General features: G+C 39.9%; 1 protein-coding gene across 2 annotated transcripts in view; it reads right to left on the bottom strand.

Annotated features, from left to right (window-relative positions):
- The window catches only part of ZFHX4 (zinc finger homeobox 4), a 150,714-nt gene extending 133,230 nt beyond the window's left edge, over positions 1-17,484 (bottom strand). For both annotated transcript variants that reach the window (XM_069854253.1, XM_069854254.1), the window contains exon 1: positions 17,214-17,484. The gene's annotated coding sequence lies outside the window, so the exon portion shown is untranslated. The remainder of the gene's footprint in view (positions 1-17,213) is intronic.
- Between the last annotated feature and the right edge of the window lie 571 nt (positions 17,485-18,055).

Genomic DNA, 18,055 nt, shown 5'->3' with positions numbered 1-18,055 from the left:
CTTTGTTTTCTATCCTGAGGAGTAACGGGAAAGTGTGCACAATGGCCATAACGCTATTATAGGCTTTGGAATTTTTAATTTAATTGTGATGGTGAAGAACTGTTGCATTACTCTCCTGTCTTCTTTCCACAGCTTTAATGAAGCCACTGCAGCTGTTCTCCTTTTAAAAGCAAGATCAGCAATCTCAGCTTGACAAAGCTACTGTGCAATATGTTTCTTTTGTTGTTTGTTAGTTTAGGAAAATGTTGTAATCATTATGCAAGATAGGCCTGTTTCTTAGGCTACCTCTCCAAACAAATTTGGCTTCTTTTTTTTCCCAGCCACCCTCGTTGGCACTTATTTGTTCTAACTGAACATTAATAGCTCATATTGGTGTGAGACAGGAACATGAACTGTAATTATCCTTCTAATTCTCACTTTCATACCATATTTCTACTACTTCGCCTGACACTGAGGTTCTGTAGTGATTACTCCATTAGTGATGAAGAATGGCCTAATCAGTTAAAGTATTGCTAGAAAACTCTTGTTTGCCAATATTAAGAGGAGGCACCAACTTTTCCCCTTTCTTTCTGGAGAAAGGTGCATCTGAATGATAGCGATCCAGTGATCATTAGAGCATTAATCACCTCACTTTGTCTCATCTATGCAAAGTAGCATTAGAGTTAAAATGATGACTGCTTAATCCTTTTGATTTTCTTTTACTAAATAAATATTAATCTACAAATCAATCAGATCCTGTTTATGACACACACAATATACACTATGAAAGGTTATGTAAATTATACTCAGTTTTACAGGCATGCCATTAATGAAAAGAGCCCCTATGCTTTCCCTTTCACCCTCAAAACCCCTATTAAATTTGGAAGTTCAAGTTAATAATCCTCCTAAATATAAAGCTTAGATATTGAATCCATATTCCTTTTTCTTTTAAAGAAATTTGCTGCATCAATCATTTGGGGAATTAATAAATCATATTTACTGTGTTTTCATATGTCGATACACCCAATCTGTAAAGCTTTCACCATTTAGACTCTTTAACTCTGGTCAAAGATAGTTTGCATTAGATGCTGTTTTACACTCACATGGAACTAAATTACACTGAACAAGCTAGAAAATTAATCCTAATTGTCTTCATGAAAAGTCACACTGCCTGGATCTGTCACCTATTCTTAAACCCTATGAAAAAGATCGTTTGCATTCACAGCTTTTAAGAAAAAAATACAGAAATATGAGGGCTTGCTTCATTAAACATGTCTAATTTAACAAAAATGTAACATTAATATCATTAAATATACTAAAAATAATGTTGTAAAATAGAGCAGTATAACTTTTAAAGTGTGATTTATCACAAACTTCGTGATTTTACTGAAGTCTGTGTGTGCATGCTGTCAGCACATTTGGAAGGTAAGACTGAATTGTAAAACTAACAAGTAATTACTAGGGAGTCAAAGTGGCTCTACAATACTCGCCTAATCTCTTTGTTGTCTCAAAACCAACTGTGAAACAAATGTTACAGTACTTTTGGTTTGCCTAATACTAATTTGCTTGCATGCTAAAAAGCTGCAATTATCTTACTAAAAGTTATCACAAGACAGGTAGCTGAGCAAACATTACAGTTCTCGGGGAGACAGAACTCCAAACGACTTCAGAAAGATGCTTGATGAAAATAAAAAATAAACAGTCGTGCTTTTGAGCACAGTCACAAGGTACAAGACTCTTCCAATTACGCATCTAAAAAAAAAAAGGCTGTGGGTATTGTAAGTCATGTTAAACATTTAAATATTACTCTGTATTAAAACCAGCCGTGTCAGTGAAAATAGAGGATGTTTTTTAATCAGTTTAGTTATTAATAAAGCATTTGTTTTTTCTAGAATATTATCATGGCAAATTTGGTTTGTATTGCCAAGATCAGCTGGGCATTTTGTTTTTATTATGCATAGTCTTTTGTCATTTTTTTTGCTCTGCAAGTTAATTTGACTGCTGTGCATAAGTGAAGTGAACAATTCAGTAATTAACTTCTGTGTTTTAAAATGTATGAACTTTAATTAGATTTCATTATAAACAAACAAATGTCAACCGTAATTATAAGCTCCTTGGTTTAACCACATATTATCCCTTTTCAAACAAACTTGACGTCAGACAAATTAAAATCAAGCAGCCAGCAATTTTGAGTTGAATTTTACATGATCTGCCAGTAACCCGATTACTTTAACTTCAATATCATTACAGGAAAAGTATTTCAGGAAAAATAATTACAAGAATTCCAACAGGAGACAAGCTTAATTGTATTGATTCAAAAGATGCATGTATATAGGAACCATGCTGGAGGAATAATGTTATCTTAAATCTACGGTTACTATTAAAATTATATTGTCTGGCATGAAAAAGGCAATTTGAGATTGGTGTCTGGAAAAGCAAAGACACAAAACTAACTGAAATAATTATCTGTACCCCATTACATTATACTTTAAGCAACAAAATATCAATGTGAAACAACTTCGAGGCATGAAGGTTTGCAGGTTTATTTACTGACTGGTGTATCTATTAGTACCAGGAACAAGTGGAGCTGTCAGGACATAATGAAGGTAAATGATTAGTTAGCACAGAGACTGAGCTCTTCTTCAATGCAATAAGAGTTAATTAAAGTTTACCACCAAACATCAACCAAAGCAGGATGTTGATCAGGTTTCAGCATTAAGTGCAAACAGACAATGGTTGGCAGCAATTAGTGCTGCTATCAAATGACATGCAATGATAATTATACATTTAAAACAGCTAAAGGGCTTGTGGAAGGGAGGGAAGAATCTCATCAGCTTCTTTGACTATATACAGTCAAAGTGAAGGAAACAGGTATCAGGCATTTCACTTCAATACTGTAAATCAATAGAAATCATAATAAAAAAAAAAGGTTGTACAAACACATTATCTGAAAGAGGACAATTCATTGTACATGAAATGGAAGAAATCTGCACATGACTCCAAACAATGATAAACACTAGTTAGATTAAATAAATTACTTTGTCTCTGCCACTCATACTGACATGCATAAACAGAGAAGTATTTGGGGTTTAAAGGCTAGCGGCTGCAGCTTTATTATATATTTCTATGCCAGACTGGAGGTTACCTGGTATCTTTAGTCCCTGTGGCCATGTTCATAACATGAGAAGGCCCAGAAGGACCACGCACCTGAAACCCATGACCACAAAAGGGAGTTTCACATGCTGGCTGCAAGCCCGCTGTGAGGAAGCCTAGTTACCAGAGGCGATACCTGGTATCTGAGTCACAGCCTAAAACTCTGCTACACATCCAGTGCTCCCCACCCCCTCCAATCAGAATATGTTCTGCCTGTTCCCAAACTTATGCCAAAGTCTGGAGAAAGAAAAAGGAAGCGGGAGCTTTCCACCATGGACAAACGCTGTGCAACACACAGTAGTGACACAGACACACTTGTAACCCAAACACAGCAAGCCCCAGTGCCACCCTCCATCACGCTCAGATCTGTTTCGGAGGCCTTGCCATGGTGGCAGCTGGATCAGCAATACAATGGAGCCAGTACCAAACTTAATTTTCATCTCAGCCTTCCATTAAATTCAAAGGAAAGATGATAAATTTGCAGCAGCACCTCTAATAGCATCACCAGACAAAGGAAAAACTGCTGTCAGCCCAGCACTGGCAGTCTGCTGAACCCCCTCAGCATGGATCTGTGAAGTCAAAACACCCCCAGTTCTATAATATCAAACACATGGGAAGTATAGCAAAACGGGTAAATATCCCTTCCACAGGCAAATAGCCATTATTAGCTGGTGTTTTCAGGCAGACTATTATCTACACACGTCTATTATTCTGCAGTAACCACTCCACGCACTGGAGAAGGCATAACTCACTCCCGCTCACTCCTCCTGGACTGGCATTGTGCAGGTAATGGGATTACCTGGTTAAACACCTAGAGTTCCACACACACCAGCTGAATAGGTCTGGCAAGTAGGATCCCTAGCTCAAAGATATCAAGATTTCTTCAGTATTTTTTATGGACAGCATACTGGCAAAAGTACACTGCTCTTCCTAGGTATGTAGCAGGAAGCAAGATGAGACTTACCAAAAGGCAAGTAGCAGGTTTCCAAGAAAGCTAAGCTGTGACAAATTAAAACCTGATGATGAGAGGGGTGAAGGGATTAGACAGTAGGACTCATTGCTGCAGGATACCATTGAGATCATGAATTTACCAAGGTTAAAAAACAGAACGGAAACTGGCCACTAAGAGCATCTAGAGTTATTGTAATGAATGTGAACAACAACAAAAAAAATTGTAAGGGATATTAAATCTTGATCTTGAGAGGTCTAAAAAATTTGCATTTGCAATAATGGCGAGGCAGGCGTATACAATAGGTTACCCTACATCTGCCTACTGTGATATTCTTCAGAAGCATCTTGTACAGACCAGTAAAAGAAAGAAGAGGCTAGTCACACCAGAGTCTCACTTTGGCAATCAATATGTTCCCATAGTATGAATTACACCTCCTGATTTAAAAAGTGCCTGCATCAGGGAGACTGCCCTTATCTGTTATTTGAACTAACTCATGCAGCAAGACTATCAGCATCAGTCCATATTTAAATATATTGTGTTCATTTCCACTGTGTTCAGAAAACCTTCTTTTAAGATTACAAAGACCGTATTTATTTTAAGTGCACTTTTTTCTCCTAGAAGCAAACCCATGTACATATGCTAAATGCATTAAGATGAGTTGTGTTATAATGTTGGCTACCAATTGTGAGTTTTGCTGGAATGTGTGTACATTCACATTGCTAAAATTATCTTGATAAAATGCCTTACTGTTTTGCACAGTTCCTGGGCTGCAGCCTAGAGTAGTTCTACAGATAATTTTTTTTTTTCCTAACAAACCTCATTTTCCCAACTAATTCTGTTATGCTAGGGATTTATGCACAGAGTTGGCTAATCCCACTATTTCCCTAGAGCTGCATCTAAGCTATGGCCTACTCCCAGCACAAAAGTGTCTCCAAAAGCCCTTTCGCCCCCTTCAGCACTGATACACTCATTGGTCCTGACATTTTCACTTCAGCCATGACAAATGAGCTGATGGCTGTGATCAGATTGCACACGAGGACTGCTTTATCAAAGACGTATCATTAACTCTCATCACTGTCTTCCATTATGACTCTTTTGGTCAAATCTGTTGTGAAAATGCAAGACAGTTTAAAAACTTAACCTAAACACAGCAACAAACAAACTTCATTAAAAAGCAGAAAAGAAAACCAGACTCAGATGGGATCAGAAAGAGACTAGCGTTAACTAAATGTTTCTCTGGGGATTTAAGTAACTGTACTCAACCTCTGCCCCAGTGCAAACATGGCAGTTGACCGTCTTTGAAAGGTCCCTTCCCCCATTGTGGACCGCTAGCACTACTTTGCCTTTCTTAGAGAAACAAAAATAAAGCAGCAACAATCAAATATGCCTATAAACAAACTCAACCTTTTTTTCTTTTTTTAATTTTGTCTCTGAACTACTTTGTGTTTCTTTGTGTCTGCCTTAATGACAATATGTTTCTTAAACGAATTCTTTAAAGAATATAAAATCCTCTCTTGAATCGCAGCCACATAATCATACTGTTTTCTGACTCATGTTAAAAACACCAGCATAAAGCGCTGTCTGAAACGGAAATCTCTCGGTTCACTATGAATACCGCAACCTTTCTGTCAAGTTAGAACCTAAGTTCCAGTTACACAGTTCTTGTTACATCTAGAGGCTTTACAAAGTATATATTTGTTGTAACCTCTTCTAGCAATTCATCTGAGAATACACATCTAGCAGAGTCAACTGTAACACAACAGATCTTGGGAATGGAGGTCATGCTTTGAGATAAAGTGCTATTCACTTTTGGACCATGCAAGAAGCTCTTTATTCCTGTTCTTATTGGCATCAGTTCCCCCTTACCAGAGCAAGAACAAAGCCAAGTGCTCGTGTGAGGTTTATGAATAAATCAGAGGTGAGCCACTTTAAGTGCTGCCCATGATTTCCTTGTTGACAGTGAGCACTTAAACAGGCTTCTATGACCAGCAACTCCTGGCAAACCTTAATGGCTCCTAATCTGTACCCTGCTTCATTTCAGGAAAGAAATGACCCAGCCCAATTTTTCTCAAGTCTTCACCTTTTGGGCAACTACTGTCCCACCTTCTTAGAAATTCACATTCGGGGACTGTCCTGTTTCAGTGCCAAGTTTTCACATAAGGCACAACATAAAAATCACCATTTTCTTCCTAGAAAACAAATGACAGCTAATAAAATATTACTACGCTCTGCAGCCTAAGTAATTCCCAGACAAACCATTACGCAATTCCACATTTGTTTAAATTGCATAGAGTTTTAAATGAACCTAAAAGATTTCTAATATATTTGCTTCTAATTATTAAAATCATGTTAAAAATATGCTGAGAGCAGATTCAACCTCTCTGTACAGCCACAGCTGAAGTCAGGAATGTTTATAAATCACTGCCACCGTACGTATTTAAAAAACTCAAACCAACTCAAAAAGCTATTTTACAATAATGATAACATTGAAAAACAAACTGATATCAACCGGTAAACTCAGTGCTGGGCCAAACAGCTCTGGTCCAGAAACATTAACATCCAATTGTAGCAAGACGCTAGGTGTTTACATGCGTATGTCTTTGACGCACAAAACCACTGAGACCTACGCCGTTCAACATTAAAACAGCAGCCTGCATGAATACATTTCAAGAAGGAATTAAATCCTTCATTTTAAGGTTTCCCCCCCACCCCCCAATCCTCGGCTCTTTTTGGACATGTCACAATCTCCAGATGGCTGAATTGACTCTGTAGCAGCTGAGTTATTGTCAGGTTCCCAGTTTCTGCTATATTTAAATAGCACATCTGATTTTTTTATTTTTTTTTTTACTCCATTGTCTCGTGTTGCTTTTACACCCACTCGGGGGAAAGAAGAAAGAGAAAGTTGTGACCGCACCCTGCGGTCTGAGCGAGCGCTGCCCGCTGGGCTGACCCGGCGCTGCTGGAACCGCGGCGGGTGCCTCAGTAGATGGCACTATTCCTTCCGAGGGCCTGATCCGAGCCCCTGGGAACCAAGAGGGGTGCTGGACTTGGCACGACGCTCTCGGTCAAACCTAACCACCCCTCGAGCCAGGGAGAAATCCACGGGCTAAACCAGTCGGGACTCAAAACTCCAAGTGATGCTTTTCCACAGGAGCCGAAACGCCTGTCCTAGTGCACCGGCTGGTGACCCAGTGAGAAATCAGATTTCGCCTCCCTCCAGCCATCAGTTGCTTGTGCTGGAAAAAGCCTGGAAGCAGCCAGTTGTGCGGCAGCGGGGTGGCTCCTGGTTGGCTGGGCACGGGGTGACACTTCCCACCCCAGAGGTGGCCTCAGTGCAATGGCAAAGACCGTGATTTTTTTGGTGAGCAGTTCGTGAAGGAATTGAGGGGTCAAAGGGTGACAGTTGCCATATTGTTAAATACATTTAGAAATGTTACATTTTCTTTAATTTAAACACTTGGTGCCATAAACAAAATCAATAACTGTATTTCAATATATATATAAAAAAAGTATTAAAGGATCAGAGTGAAACCCACAGGAATAAGTTCCCTGTTTAAGGAGCTGCTTAGAACCTGGGTTTCTGGACTGGGGAAGGCATGTAGGCATGTTAGGTATTAAACAAGGAGAAACTCGTATTTGAAAGTGGACAGCCATGCTTTCTTACACAGGCAAACCACCTGCATCTGAAATCATCACCTAACATTTGGCAAATCCAAGGGTTCTTTTATTTTCCCCTCTCAAAAAATCTCTGGCCCTTGGAATACCAAAAATCAAAATATCCTCCCTAACAACAGAAAGGAAATAAGGAAGTTATGTTTTTGTTATTCTTCAGAAAGAGATTATTCCAATCTGTTACACTACCATCTCCTGGAACAAGTTTGGAAATAACTGGGATTACTACAGATTTCCATCGCTGCCCCAAACACTAGAGCACTCCCAGTGACAGGTGCCTTGTCATTTCAGATTAGGTGAATTTATAATGCAGCCTCGGTGACAAAACAGGGAGGAGCAAGCCTTCAGCAGTCACTGCTCCTAGATCCTCAGCACTGCTGTTAACCTGGTAAAAGGAACAGAACTGAACCCCATCAGCCTCTCTGGAATACCTTTTTTTACAAACCCTCCGGTGCCTTCTGCACTAGGCACATAATCCTTAAAAATAGAAATGGTAATGCAAGAAAGAGGAGATGAAACCTTTTAGGTTTTATTTTATGGGATTATTATCAAATGGTAACTAAAGACCTGATTCTTTTTCGACAAATATCAAAATGATGTCTTGCCAGTTTTACACCTATATTACTCCTCTGAAATCATTTATTGTTAATCTAGTTTGGTGTGAATGGGAAGAACCCAGTTCTTTTGAATTTACATGTCCTAGGCTCACGTCAACACAGGCATTTTGTAAGGATTTCTTTGTTTCAGAAGCAGAACATTTGATTCTTTAAATACAATTTTAGATGTACACCTAGAGTGTTCATCTCTTGTTCTGCAGACACCACCGCAGCCAATATGGTAAAGCTTTGTTTTCAGAGTCACCGTGGTCTCTCACTTACACACCTCCTTTAGCTGGTGAACTATTGACCTGAAGGACTGTAACACCTTCTTAGGAGCTGGTACAGCCTATCAGATCACTGTGAGAGTCTGCTAGATTTGTCTGTAAAGAGATCCCAGTTCCTGGGCATATTTTACATTCTCCACGATAGTACCAAAAGCAAATAAAATATAATTTGAATAAATCACCTTTAAAATCTCTCACTCTTTTTTTTTTAAATTGAAAGCTGATTCTGACTAATGTGAACATATAAAAGAGCATATTAATATAGCAAACTTTTATTTTGATCATATAAGCAGAAAAAGTCATTCCTCAACAAGACTGCCATATTTCAGTCTGATACAAACTTTTTTGGCTTAGTGAGGAACTCAGCAAAAGCTGCAGTAATAATGAAAATAGTGGTATAAAAGCACTACAGTGACTATTAAAAAATGAATAGAGTAATACTTATTAAAGTCTAAATGTGCTGTCCTTATTTATGCAAAACAACTTTATGTCTATAGGTCTGCTGAATCCTGTTGTCAATAAATGTGCATACTAACCCTTTCAAAACCAACAAATCTCAATGAGCAAACAGAACCTACTAGGTTTGTTTTACCTGCTATGTAAAAGCCACTGATAGATATCTCTTAGTTTCTTCCATCTGTGCACATAAATATATACTGTGTTACATCTTATTCAGTAAAATCCCGAATCCCAGTATCTCAGTGTGCTGGGTTTCTGCCCATTCAGTAAGAATGCAGACATCACATAAGTTATTATTAACCCATGTGTTATCCAGTTCTACAGTGGCTGGAACTTTGCCAGAGACAACACATGGCTCTTGGTTAACAATATTTTAAAATATAAATGAATTTATTTTTTAAATTAACACATTTTTCTTATGGAAATACACTAATAAACTGTTCCCAGAATGAAAGAATACCCCCTAAGCACGTTCTTTTAAAAGAAGTTTTCAGGAATTTCATAAAGTTAGCAGTAAAACGTTCCGAAACCCCATAGAAAGTCTTTGACTCTGTCTTACAAGGGAGAATTTTTGTGACTTTATTCTTACCAAGCACTTTCCATATTTACAGTTTTATTTCATTTAACCATAAATAATCCTAATTTCTTAGAGGCATCTCTAACTGTTTAAGTATTGTCAAATCAAGCCCAAAGCTGAACTAACAAGCAGTTACAAGTAAGTGTTCTGCAAACTAAAAGAAGACCCCCCAAACAAGTTAATATTTAGTCTAACTACCAACAGTTTTCCACAGGAGCTCTAAATCAGTAATTACATTGACCTGAAAAAAAGAGAGCTTATTTAATATGCATACATACAAATAATTATTCACACTGCATTTGATTTACATATGTACAAAAGAACCACTTCCCACTTTCAAAAGTGGCTCAACACTTATGGTATTTTAACTGCCCTAATTACTGTTGAGAGAACATAATTAGAAGCACTGATCACATTGTCAACAGCTAACCAGTTGCAGCCCTGTCTGGGGGCCTGATCCTGCTCCGGGTGAAGTCAGTGGGGGCTAGCACTGATTGCAGGAGGATGCTGGGGCCCTTCTTGCCACCTGAATCTACCAAAATCCAAATGTTTTAAACAACCTGAGTGCTCTGATGCAGGCACGCTGAAAGCCCTGCTCCTTATGTGCATGTATAAATTTTTATTTCGGTAAGCTTTCTCTGTTTTCAAAGCCAAATGAAAAGAGTAATTTTTTCCCTAGCAAGGCTTCTATACCACTTAAACACTTAGCACTGAGTCAGAATTCATAACTTTTTCCAAAAGAGAAATAGTTTAATAATTATAACAGATATTGACTAAACCCTGCTTCCTTGAATACCAAATTTTATTAGATTATTATGCATCGATGCATAATTTCCATTGGCAACTTTTAAAATAGCTCCTTCCCTCCCTGCCGGACCCCCTCCTCCCTCTATCTTTCCCCCAAGCAAAGTGATGGGAATCCTTGATACCCAATAGTCAATATTTGGTTTGCCAGTCATGTTCCTGGAGCTCCCCTCCATACAAACCTGTGTTTCTCATCCTTTTGCTGCATTACTTTCATATATATTACTTCACATGATGATGGAAACTCGGGGCATCTTAGCAAGTTGCTGAAATCCGAGCTTCTGCTTGTTTTCTCAAGTCTTGGACAAACATAACTTTAGCGAGAGCTGAACATAGGCATAAAGAAAGAGGAGCCTGCATTTTCATCTTCCTTTCATCTCAGTCATTCAGTCAACCATTCAGTGCCCTATTCAACAGAGCTTTTCATTATGCAAAAAAATGCTAATCCTTTTCCGATGCTTTCACACTTGTATAAACCCCCATTCCTTCGACTGAAAAGCAATTATATCAGTTTACCTTTCTGTCAAAAACAGGATTAATATTCCAATACCAGAATCTCCTTTATTTTCCTATCTTTTGCTTTAGGAAACTAGAGATTATTAGTGGAGGTATTCCTTAAAGCAAGAATACATTATTTTAAATATGATTATTTTGGCCAAAGCGGGAGGGGAAGGGGGGGAGAAAAAACTTCAGTTGCTGCGGAAACTCTTTTCAGTGACAGAACTGACCTTCCCTTTGCAGAGGCCTGAATAGAATGAGCCTCACTCTGGTCTATTAATCAGAAACAAATTATGAAAGAATGTGGCTGGACTGGTTGACACTATCCTGTCTTGGGAGACTCAGTAACAGCCTAGTAACAATGTCCTCTTCATGGGTAATGAACAGCCATGACAAATGGGGCAGAGAAACTATTTATTTGCATATGCAAATTCTCACACAAGGGAAACATGTACAAACAAGTGTCATTGTAAGGTGGATTAGGCAAACAACGCTTTCTTTTTAGGACATTCTGCAGCCCAGAACATTAGTCAGCACAATTAAACCAGTCTCCATGGAGACTAATGAAATTTCACCATGGTATGAGTTAAATTAGATAGCTAGTTATGTGTTTTCACAATCCAACTTGAAATCCATTATTGTTTCAGAACAATACAGCAATTGTGCTTGGCTGATCTTTGCCAGCTCAACAAGCTCCTAAGTTGACAATTTGCATATGTTAATATAATTAAGCACTAATTACATGAAACTTGTACATATTCACATGCACTTTCCCTGGGCGCTTCTCAGTTTGAACCTTGGCCAAGTCTTTAACCCTTTGAATGAATTTGGAGCAGCAAAGCTCTGCCTTCTGGGTACAGCCCCAAGGCAGATGCAGAAAAGCTCTTCATTTATAAACACAAAGCTTAACCTGGATTCTCTTATTTCTTTCATAAGGTTAGAAAACAATTTTGTATGTGGTGGGGTAGGAGAAAGGGGCAGGGGGGGAGAAGATGGACTAGAAGTTCTATACAGACTCAGCTCTGGTACAATTTTTACGTATGAAAACACAAATATTTACCCACATAACAGGTTACAAACACATATATTGCTATTGTCACAGGTTCTTCAAGACCAAATCGTCAAAAACTGAACTGAGTTTTACATCAGTACTCTCAGAATCACAAAAATGGGAATGAGAAAAGGAAAAAAAAGAGCAAGCAGTAACTAATGAGCTTTACATAAATATATGCAGAGGCAATTAAGCAGTGTTAATTACTATGACAGCAGTTAATTGAATATAATTAGATATTTTAAGCTACTGACTAAGGCATAGTTAAGATTAATTTTATTGAGATTAATTGTAAATAAGAATAGATTAACCCTGTGTTTTGACAGGCATAAAAAGTAGTTCTGCAAATTAACTAGGGGAGCAGAAACTAGCACAAAAATCATATATTATTTTAATGTCACACCTCAGAATCATCTGCTCAATAAACATGACTTTTCAAACCCAAACAGACAGGAATCTTGAAGAAAAACAAACAGCTTGCAGAGATTAAAGAGCCTTTTGTCCTTTTTCATGTGCATTTCTTTTAGCAGACTAAATTAAGCGAGTCTGGTGTACGTTTTTAGGAAGGAACATTTCACACTGAATGGAAAAAATGTTCTATCACATATGAAATTCATGCAGCTGTGCGGAACTTGGTCCAGATGGTCTAAGACTATAAAACAATACTAAATGATAGACAGTAGGGCCTTCCCAAGATTATGTGATAAAGTCACAACCTCATATTTTGACCTGGATTTTCTGTCATGTATTGTTTCCTTCCAGATCAGATAGCTCCATTTTAATTTTTAACTGAATATTCAACCTTAATTTTTAACCTGAATATTCAATGGAAAGTCTTAATAAACATTGCTGATGATAAGCATCTGAACAGAAATCATAAAATATTTACAAAACACCCCTCAGCTTCATTAAAACAATGCTGAATCCAGAGTGCAGAAAACACTGCCCTGGCTCTCCCCACAAGACTAAACTGTTCACACCACTTAGCTTAAATAGGTAAAAATGCCTGGTTTTAAATATGCCTCAAAGAAAACCCAAAACACATTCTACCAGCAGATTAATTCATGCATACTGTTTAAGAAAATTAACAACAAGGCTGAAGAATGCTGAACAAATCACTAATAAGAAAGGAGCTTCAATTGATTTTGAAATAAATCAATAGGTGATTAACACAATATTTTTAAAGCAGTAGAATGTATATATATTATATAAACATATATATTATATTTTCAATACCTTTTTAGCTCTTAATCGAACAAGGGCTTTACAACAGTGAGCATGTCCCTATATTGACTATCAACTTCTCTGGAATGCCTTTAGTCTTTTATAACGAAAATCCAAAAGCGGTCTGTGAAACAAGGCTACGACAAGCCATTCTGCAGTGAAAGATTTTAAATCATCCAGCCTCTTCTAATAGACTTGAGACTTATTGAGGTAGAAACCATAAAAAATGAAGAAGGGAAATTTAATCCCTGAAATATTGATTTGCACATTAATATCATATAGGCAGAGGGCAATTTGGCTTCATGGAAATGACACATTGTCGACCCTTGGTGAAGTCAGAGCCAATCTAACTGCTGAACATGTCTGAATCTCAAGAGTTATTAAGGGCTTCCCTTCTTGCCTTTATGACTTTTCTTCAGCCTACCAATGCAATCTTAAATGTATTATCTTTAAGAAATAATTGTAAAACCTCAGGGGTTTTCCAGTTAATGGAAGGGAGGCTAAACCACATCAGATTCTGAAATGCAACATTAAACCCTTGCAATCAACAAAACCACCTCAATTCTCATCCATCCAGTGCAGGACCTAATATTGTTATTAGAGATAATCAAATTTCATTGTGTAAATTTAGGCTCATGGTCAGAATGGATGCAGTAAATTCTGCAATATTAAACAGTGATTTTTCTCACCCCCCTTTATATGTTCTTCTCTGGTGCACCATCTTCACAAATAAACGTAAACTACTCAAAAATCAAGGAACAAAACCATCTCCCTATTCTGAAAGATGCACGCAATGCCATTTATCATCTCCACAGCTTTCCTTTAGTTTTAACTTGATCTAGCGGATAAGTTTCATTTAAAAAAAAAATAAAGCAGTATCCCTGCATAAACCAAACAGCAGGTACTATTACTGTGACTTACACAGATGGTTTACCTGACCTTTCTTTGTTCCTTGGGTAGGTTTCACTTTTGCAGATTTATGACTTTTCCCTCTATATTTCATTGACCCTCTATGTTCATTATCATAAAAATGAAAACTATTGAATACATGTTTATGTTGACGAAGTCCAAAAAGCCCACGACTAAAGGATAAAGAGATGCTACAATGCACTGTGTGGATCTCTAGATCGTACACTATAAATATTCAAGCACAGATAGCACGAATAACTGAATAATCCTGGTGAGCCCCAGCTCTGGAGCCAGGTACAAGAGGTTAAAACAGCTGGCTAGCCATCTTTTATTTCGTGTACCTTTCTACCATCTGAAACCGCAAACCCTGAAAACTAGCAGATATTCCCTCAAGGTTCATTGTCTGATTTTTTTTTTTTTCATTTCAACCGGTTTAGTAGGATCTCCCAGTCGAGAAAAGAGAGAAACTCCTTAAATACAGTCAGTTGAATAGGAAGTGGAGCAATGATGGTTAAGGCTCTCCCCCCCACCACACCCCCCAACCTTCAACCCCCCGTTTATTTCCACAATCTTCTTTGTGCACCTTCCCATCCAAATGTTTGTATTCCTTATTTCAAAGAAAAATACTCCAGATCGTTCTGTCAGTTTTGCCAGTAAATACAAAGTAAAACAAGTGTTGATGGCACTGAGAGTGTTACATACCCAGGCTGTGTTTTTGCATTGCTCTCAATGGAAGCGATCGATGCCCATGTCACAGTCGCGTCCCAATCGCAGCCAAGTCTCTGCCTCAATCTAACCAACAACAGGCAGGGCTGCAAAGGCTTCTCACTACCTCTTCCATCCATCCACCACCAAACTAAAAATATAATGCTACATATGATCTTTTTAAACACTCCACCACCGCTCCTAAGGATCGAGCCACTGCAAATCCAGGGGAAGCGCAATTGGAAAAAAAAAATACACTATCAAAAAAAAAAAAAAACAACAACCTCACAGCAACCACCCAAAAGCACCAGAGCCCTCTCTTTCCACTCTCTTTCTCGACCTCCTCCTGCCAACTACATAATCCTTGATTAAAAACCGAACAAGGGTAATAAAAAGAATTTTTTTTGGAAAAAAAAAAGAAAAAAAAGAGGAGGACGGAATGGAGCCGAGGAAATACAACTGTCAGAAAACGGGATGGTCAGACTTTCTGAGTGAACCTGCCTGTGTCTGGCTTAATGTAAATCCACCATCTTCAGCCTGGCAAGTTGTCTTTTGGTTGGGCTTTTTTTTTTTTTTTTTTTTTTTTTTTTTTGGTGGGGAGGGGGGTGTTATGTTTGCGATCTCTGCCTTGGTACCTAAGGAGGAAGAGGAGGAGGAGGAGGGTGTGTTATTGAATGGTGGCTAAAGCCTCCTCGGGACGGCGCTGAGGTGAAACAGGCTGAACCCTGCTGCTGTGCCTCCTCTCTCGGTTGGACCCAGTGCCCTAAGCAGCCGATCGAGAGACCCCCGGCCCGACGGCTCCCAGGTAACAAAAGAAAATACCAACCCGTGCGTTTTCTGCTGCCGCTGCCGGGGAGGCTGGGGGGAGCGGGGAGTGAAGAAGATGCAGGAAGGGAGGCGTGGAAGGGAACCACAGTAAGTTGGCATCGGATGGGGGGAAAGTTTATTAGCATTTTTGCCGAAAATTTCATGTAAGGCAAGAAGGGGAAGCAGGGACGCGTCTGCCATTAGCCGCCGTGATGGGAAGGGATGCACTTGATTCTGGCACGAGCAGTTAAAGCAGGAACCGAACTGCCTTCTCGCTGTTTATAGTTTTGGGGTTTTTTTTCGGTTGGCTGGGATTTTTTGTGTGTTTTTCTTCTTTTTTTTTTTTTTCTGTTGTTGTATTAAACACCTTAGTCCTCCATTTAGGAAAAAAAAAAAAAATAGACTGTCCTGCAACACATCCCTCCCCTCGCCCCCCCCACCCCTTTGGAAAGATCTCAGAAAGGCGGCTTTGGAAGCAGCCTGGGCACGGCGGGGCTGCGGGGGCTCCCGGGCAGCAGCCTCCCCCCCGGGGCACCGAGCGCTCCTAACGGGCTCCTCTTCCTCCTGCTGCCAGAGCCGGCAGCCAGCAGCGCGATACACACACACAGCCACACACACACACACACTCACAGCCGCACGGCTGCCTCTGCTCCTGAGAAACCTACCTGCAACATAAAAGGGGGCGGGGGGGGGGGGGGTGGGAGTAGGGGGAGAGAGGGGAAAGAGCACCCCACGCCACCCTCTGTACACACGGACGCAGCCAGGGTCCCCGCTGCCCTGCTGGCATCCACGCATCCCACCTCCCCCAAGCCCGAAAGTGAAAGTTTGGGAGCCCGAGGGGGGTGGAGATGGGGAGGAGAAGGAAGGAGAGTGGGAAAGCGGAATGCGCCTTCGAGCACCTCAAAGTTTTGGGGGGGAACCGAGCTGCGAAACGAGAGTGCGAGGTCTGGAGGGTGATGACTTCTGACAGCCGTAACGTCTTTCCTAATCTGACAGTATTTCCCCCCCTCCCCGAGCTCCCTACAAAAAAAGAGCGAAATAAAAAGTGGGGGGCATCCCCCGAACCTCTTTTGCAAACTGAGCGGGGTCCTCCACTTAATCCGAAAGTTACAGCCCGAAAGAGAAAGAAACCCAAACCTACAGCTCTAAACCAAACCGAACAAAACCAAAACAACAACAAAAAAAATACACAAACAAAACGTAACCCCCGGAATAAAAGAGAAAGGGAGAGAGAGAAAGAAAGAAGAGAGAGAGAGAAAGCAGCCCCTCCTTCCCCAATGAGAGCAAATACTGTACCTAAAAATGGGGAAACAGGCAGAAAAAGGGGGGAGAGAGAGAGGGGAGAGATACATGGGATCTGGGGATGTGAGTGTGTGTGTGTATGTGAGAGAGAGAGAGAAAGAGGCACAGAGAGAGGGAGAGAGAGAGAGAGAGCGAGAGCGAAATATCAAAGATTGTGCAAGATCAGCCTGGAAAGATAATCGATACTCGACCTAAATTTAACACAAACTACTCAATAAAAGTTAAAGAAAAAACTTACTTTCCATTTCCCCTCGCAGTTCCTACTGGATCTTCGCCTCTTTTTTTTGTTTTGCTTTATTTACTTAACAGCTGATCACATCCAAGTAAACGAGAGAAGGTTCATTAAAAAAATAATAAAAAAAAAATAATCCTCCAACTTTATTGGGTGAAAATAAAAATGATTGAGCAAGAAGTGGGGGGCATGGAGCGGTCCTTTGGGGTCCGGGAGTTGTTAAAGCATGTGCCGACCGCGGTCTCGCTGTTTGGTTGTGAAGGGGTTGGGAAAAGGAGGAAAGGAAATGAAAATCCGATATGTCTTTATTCTGCTAATTATTATCGTTTTAGCCCTGTTTAAAAAAATGGCTGATTAAGTTGAGTGCGCATGTCTTTGTGTGTCTATTCCCGATATGCACTCTGGGAATGAGAGAGAGAGAGGAGAGAGAGAGGAGAGAGAGAGAGAGAGAGAGAGAGAGAGAGAGGGAGGGAGAGGGAGAGCGAGGGAGAGGAGAGGGAAGAGGAGAGGGAGAGGTGTAATTAGTGAGGTGATCAACATTCTCCGGGCTGCAAATGACGCTCAGCCCCAGAGCCGGGGAAGCTGGAGCTGCCGCGGCTGCCGGGGGCTGCGGGAGCCACAGAGCCAGCCCGGAGAAGGGGCAGCAGAAAAGGAGCTCGTGGATATACAAACACAAGTCTGCAAACTTCATTAGTAACACAGACACACACGCACAGGCACACGGAGTAGATGGCTAGGGAAAATTTAAAAAAAAAAAAAAAAAGAAAAGTGGGGGGTGATTGCAGGCTTTCTCTTGTAACTGTTCAGGAACTTAAAAGAAACGGGTCCAAATTAATTATTCCATCAGA

The sequence above is a fragment of the Phaenicophaeus curvirostris genome, chromosome 3, assembly GCF_032191515.1.
Source record: "Phaenicophaeus curvirostris isolate KB17595 chromosome 3, BPBGC_Pcur_1.0, whole genome shotgun sequence".
In the NCBI taxonomy this organism is placed as follows: Eukaryota; Metazoa; Chordata; class Aves; order Cuculiformes; family Cuculidae; genus Phaenicophaeus; species Phaenicophaeus curvirostris.
This window is presented reverse-complemented; position numbering and strand designations above follow the sequence as displayed.